The sequence below is a fragment of the Aythya fuligula genome, chromosome 11 (assembly GCF_009819795.1).
Source record: "Aythya fuligula isolate bAytFul2 chromosome 11, bAytFul2.pri, whole genome shotgun sequence".
NCBI lineage: Eukaryota > Metazoa > Chordata > Aves > Anseriformes > Anatidae > Aythya > Aythya fuligula.
In genome coordinates this window covers 13723950-13729949 of record NC_045569.1, presented here as the reverse complement: position 1 = coordinate 13729949, position 6000 = coordinate 13723950, and the positions used below count along the sequence as shown (strand labels likewise).

Here is a 6000-nt window from a genome sequence, read left to right as displayed (position 1 = left end):
GCTCGCTCCCGCAGCGCGGCTCCGTCTCCTCCGCTCCTCGTATTTATCATTTTTATTTTTATTTTTCTCTTTTTCCCCCCTTTTTTTCCCCCTTCTCTCTCCCCCTCTGGCTCCCCGCCGGCAGATCCCGGCCGCTCTCCCTCTCCCCCCCCCCCTTCCCCACGCCGTGTGCCCTCTCCCCGCAGCCGACGGCAGCCCCGCCGGAGGGATGTTTCTGTCTTTGGTTATCTAGCTGTATGAGTGTTGTGGAGCCATCATAAAGCTAGATAACCGAAAGTAGAAATGACTTCCAAACCTGCTCGCCCCCGGGGAAGAGGCTGCAGCAGGACCGGCGCCGCTGGAGCCCGGAGCAGAGGCGAATCGCGGCCCCGCCACCTCGGGGCTCCAGGTAAGCGCCGCGCCCGCCCCGTCGGGGCGCTCCCGGGGGCTCCGGGCACCGGGACGGGAGGGCCGGGAGAGGCGGGCGAGCCCCGCGCACACGCCCGCAGCGTTTCGGGGCTCGGCACGCCGGGAGGCAGCCCTAAAAAACCCGCTCCCGGCTCCGGGCAGGCGCTGGGTGCGGGGCTGGGAGGCTGGAGGGGGCGAGCGCCCCGGGCGCCTCTCCTAACAAAGCCTCCCCCGTCCCCACCCTGCGGGTCCGACCTCAAAACCCCCCCCAGTTTTGGGATATTTTCTTCTCTCTTCTTCCCTGTCTCTCTTCTCTCTCTCTCTTTTTTTTTTTTTGGCTTGATTCTGGCCTCCCTTTTGGAAGGTCAGCTCGCTCATCATGCGATCGCTCTCCCCCCCACGCGTCGGCTCTCGCTTTTGTCCGTGGCTGGGGGGTCCCCGGGGAGGGGGGGGTCCCCGGGGAAGGGCAGGGGTCCCGCTGCTGGGTGCACCCCTCCTGGTGTGCGGCTGCCGGCCCCGCAGCTTCCCCGGGAGCCGAGCAGTCGGCAGGCACAAAGCCTCCCTCACCTCCGCTGCGAGCCCGGAGAAGTTGAAACATAATATGTATTACAATGTCTGGCAAAAAAAAAAAAAAAAAAAAAAAAAAAAAAAGGAAAGAAAGAAGAAGAAGAAAAAAAAAAAGCAATTGGCAAATCTGCATTCCGTTCCCATGGCGACACAAAGCACCGTGCTCTCCGCCGAGCCTCCCCAGCACGTTTTCCCAGCCGGTGTGGGGCGAGCGCCCTCGGCCGGGGTTGGGGTCCCCAAGGCTCCCCCCCAGCACCCTGGGGTCCGCACGGGGCATCGCCGCCAGCCCCTCGCCTGCTGCTCACATCCTACGGGGATGCTCCCCACGCCGCCGTGAGCCCCCGTGGGCCGTGACAGCCCCGGGGAGGTTTCTCCCCGTGGCTCCAGGGGGCTCCTCGCGGGGTCTCTGCCCCCCGGGAGCCGCAGCGGGAGCCGGGGGCACCGTGGCCGCGCTCCCACCGCTGGCAGAGGTGGGCAGCGGGTGCCCAGCCGTGGGGCGAGGGCGGCGTCGGGGGGCTGAGCCGCCCGTGCCCCCCGGGGAGGCGAGAGGAGGGAGCCCCGCGCAGCCCCCAGGCAGGTTTTCCAGCAGCCCTTGCACGGGGGAATGGCGTCAGACGCCACGTAGGCCCGCAAAGCTAAATCTGCCTGTGCACCCTTCCAGGGCCGGCAAAACGTCGCCATAACCGCAGTAAGGAGAAAGGATCTGAGCCTGAATCGGGCTATACCGCGAGAGAGAAAAGTTCTGAGGAGCTGGTGGTATTATGTATTCTAATGAGGAGTCATTGGAGAAATTAAAAAGGGCAGAGAGAGACGACGACGGCAGCGCTAATTCCGCAGGAAGCCTCCCAGGGAAAAGGCCGTGTGAGTGTGAACGCTGAAAAGCATGAAGGCCTGGAATTAGACTATCATTTAGAGAGCGTTACTAATCCGAAGTTACAGCAGTAATTCCATGATTTGCTGGGTCCCACACGCAGCGCCAGAATTAAAGATACGGATTTTCTAGAAATGTAACTCAACTGTGGCACCGAGTCTCGGCGAGATCCGAATGAATCATTCATTCCAAAGGCAGCGAAAGACGTGTCATTAAGAACCAACCTCCTTCTCCCCAGCCCATCTGGAATATGTATGCTCAATGCAGCCCCAGAAATTGTGGAAGAGATCGGAGGTGGGGAGGAGGGAATGTAGTGCTTTCCCTCCTTTCTGATGGCGGTTATTTTTAAGAAATAATTTTCCAATTATTTCCACAATATTGTGAGCGGCACTCGATTCTTCTCCTATTTATTTCCCCCCCCCCCCCTCCCCTTTCCGTATGATAGCATCGAGTCAGGTGCAAACGGTTTCGGTGGAGATGCTTGAAAACTAGAGCGAACAAAGCAGGAGAGAACCGAGCAAGGTGGCTGATGAATGCATTTATTCCGGAGTAATGATTTGATGGGGGATGGAGGAAAGAAACATTCAAATTCCTAATGAATATAATTCAGGAGGAATCACTCGACCAGCGTGGCAGAGAAAATCTGTTTGGTGGGAGTGTTTCTGCACTGGCAGAGCCCAGGAGGTATTTCTGTCCCTGGCTTTTGTAATTGCAAAAGGTGAAAATTTAAAAAAGGGGGATCGGAGGGGAAAAAAAATTATATATATATACACGCATATAATAAATGTGTTTGTGTGTGTGTATATAAATACATATATATATATATATAATTTTACGAAATAAAATGGAAGTGTGGAAATCAGTGTCTACATGCAAACTCTTACAAAGGATCGAGGCAAGCTTTTTCGCCTTGCTGTTGGATCCGTTGTTCAGAAACCTCCCTTGGCTCCTCGATTTTTTTTTCTCCCCCAGACCTCGCGTTCTGGGCGGATTTTTCGGGTGTTTTTGCAGGCTGTAGGGCTGGTTGGCATAATCCACAGCAGCCCCCCCCCCCCAAAATGGGGTTGAGGCAGGGACGGAGCGCTCTGGCCTTTGGTTTCCAGCGGGGAGAAGCCGTGGTTGAATTTTTGTTGGTGCCGAATTCTGCCTTGTCGCCCTCCCTGCCTGCAGGGCTGGGGGAGGCGCGGGGTCCTGGTGAACAAGGAGGCTGAGGCTGGCAGTGAAGGATGGGGACGGTGGCAGGAGCCTCGCCAGCTTGTGCGCGTGGGTGGAGGGCGAGGATGCGGATAAAGCCCCCTGGGTGCACCCATCCTCGTGCAAACCCCACCGCCTCTCGTCCCTCGCAGCCCGGTGCCAGCTCCTCGCTTTGTGCCCTTTCTGAAGCCCTGGTGGAAGGGGGTCACCGATTCAGCTCCTTAGGGCCAGGGGTGGATTTTGGCGAGCGGGACCTCAGCCGAAACACCCCGGCAGCCCCCATGGGTCCCCCTCCATCCGAGCATTTGCCCTGTTCGCGTAGCTGTTGGCATCAGCGGGATCCTTCCTCCCACCCCAGGAGGTGAGGGGTCTCCTGCTGCTGCCCTGCCCCATCCCGTGCGGGGCAGGGGCGATGCCGTGGGCAGGGAGCAGAGCCCAGGCCCCAGGGGGCCACCCGGCGCCCTCGGCTCTCCCTTTTTGGTGGGATGTGGCACAGGCCAGTCACGGGTGAGGTCCCTGGAGCTGGGCCCTGATGTCTTTGTTCTTCAGGCAGTGCTGGGGATGGGCAGAGGGAGCCAGGAGCGTAAAGGATCGGCGTGCGTGGTTCGGGGGTAAGTGGAAAACATCAGCTGTGGGTTTCCCCCGGGGGATCGACGCCCCGGGACGTCGGGTGCTCAAACTCTTCTCTTTATTTCTCTTCTTTCCCCAAAACTTCTCCCCCGTGCAGCGGGCTGGGCTCCCAGCACGAGGTGAGGGGATCTGTAGCAGGTAGCCGAGCAAGCCCAACCCGGGGTGGCTCCGGGGGCAGGTGGAGAAGGGAAGGGGCTGCTCGGTGCCTGCCCCTCGAACCGGCTGCCTGTGAATGGAGGCAGGGCTGCGTCAGCCCGGCCGCTCGGTTCTGGATGAAATCCCATCAATGGGCATTTTTGTGGAATCGCCTGGCGATGGCTGGTGTGAAGCTGCAGGCCTGGCTCTCTCCTTTTCTTTTGTCTCCCTCGGCTCCCACCCCCTCCGTGCGCCCTTGACGCAGGCGGACGGTGCCTGCGCTTACCTGCCCCTCGTCCCGGGCTTTGTGCGTGCCGTCGGGGAAGGGGCAGAGCCAGGGGCACAGCTCGGTGGCTTCGGGGGCTCGTCCTGCTCCTGGCTGTGCCCGGGTCTGCAGAGCACAGGCAGCGGCTCCGCGGGCGCGAGGTGCTAATTTGGGTGCGAGGTGCTAATTTGGAGCTTTTCCGAGGTGTGAGCGCGGAGGTGTTGGCGTCTGGCCACGCGGCACCTGGGCAATTTGTCACCCCCGTCCCACTCCCAGCCCCTGGCAGCCCTGGGGACCTGCGGTGTGAGATGGGTGCGGTGCCACCAGGACTCGCTCCGCCCCGCTGGGTTCTTTTTTTTGCTGCTTTTCAGTGTTTCCTACCCACTGGGGATGCTTTGCCAAGAGCCTGGCTCGCAGAAGCGAGGTCTGGCGCTGCTCTCCCGGCCACGTGCTGGGGACCTGGGCTCGTGCTGGCCCTGCGGGGCCGTCGCCCTGCCACAGCCACGCTGTGCGCCCTGGGTGAGGACGGATGGGGCTTTGGGGTCGGGGTTTTCAGGTGCCGCCGGTGTTTGTTCAGCAGCTCAGGTTTGGTTAGGAGCGTTCGCCTCGAAAGCTCAGGAGTGGGGGGAAGAAAAAAAAAAAGAGAAACTGGGGGGGAGGAAAGCACACAATCTCCGTCAGTTAGCTGTCTCTTGGAAACTCAGCTCGCTGTTCCTATAGAGGCTTTCTCTTTGCCTTCACCCTGGTCTGGCCTTAAGTACCACTTTAAGTGGGCTTTGCTCATTCACATCCAGGCTCCTTAGAGCAATTGAGCCCGCGGGGGTTTGAAAAGAAGGGACAGTCCCTCAATGGCAGGACCTTGGGCCAGGCTAATTGGTTTTGGTTCAAGGGGATACTGGATTTGTGAAAAGCCCAAAGACATCTTTCCCACGCCAAATCCCAGCTCTTCAGAGGGGGAAGTGAGGGGTGCCGGGTGGGGAAAGGAGCTGAAAGGAAGGTGGGGTGGTCGGACCTCCGAAACGACCCCAGCACCCAGAGCCTCAGCAGGGATGGGGCACGGGGACGGGGTCCCTCCTCCTTGGGGCAGGTGGATGGCAGGGACGGGCCTGGGCGCTGAGCACACCCTCCGTGGTGGCCTGGTTTCATTAAAAACAGGCTTTTTCTGGGCAAGGCTACCATGGAGATGCCAGGAGGAACAGGAGGATGGGACCTGGGGAGCACCAAATCGCTTCTGTGTGTGTGTGTGTCCATAGGGGGGATTTGCTGAGGTCTTTTGTATCTCGTTTTGGTTTGGGATTTTTTTTTTTCCCTTACGCTGAATCTCTCTGGCACCATTCCAGCAGTCCCATGACCTTTACTCTCCTAGATCCATAAAAATCACTTAATTATTGGGCCGAAAATCAAGGCTTGGAAACAAAGCCAGCTTATGGGACCATCATTTCTTGATATATTTCCTGAGAGGACATATTTCTGGGCACCTTCAGAGCAGTGCGCGCAGCTTGTTGGATATGAGATATCAAGGCATTATTTATTGAGGAAGTCTTCACACTCCCTCATCTGTTATAATTAACTGATGACATTTTTTCTTAGGTTCAAAATATGGTGAAAAAGTATAATTAGCACGAAGCTGAGGCACTGCATTAAAATGTCTCCTATAGTTAATGTAAGATAGCCCTGCTATTTATTATAGGAGGAGCTGGCTCTGACCTCTCTGTTGCCTAACACTTTTTATTGTAAAGATTCTTGAACTTTTTTTTTTTTTCTTTTTGAGAACCTCTGACACTCCCATTGTTTGCTGCGGGCCCTTGAAATTCGGCGGGGGGAAGCTTTTCGGCTAGAGAAATGCCTATTCTTTGTCCCCGAAATTCCTTTCAGGTTTAGCTGAATTATGAATTGTTCGGGATCGCAATTTCCCTTCGGTTGCCTCTTTTGCGCGGGGGGGCAAAAAGGG

General features: G+C 57.7%; 1 long non-coding RNA gene across 2 annotated transcripts in view; it reads left to right on the top strand.

Annotated features, from left to right (window-relative positions):
- The first annotated feature begins 312 nt into the window (after positions 1–312).
- The window catches only part of LOC116493749, a 31906-nt gene continuing 26218 nt past the window's right edge, over positions 313–6000 (top strand). For both annotated transcript variants that reach the window (XR_004253787.1, XR_004253786.1), the window contains exon 1: positions 313–388. This is a non-coding gene — a long non-coding RNA (uncharacterized LOC116493749). The remainder of the gene's footprint in view (positions 389–6000) is intronic.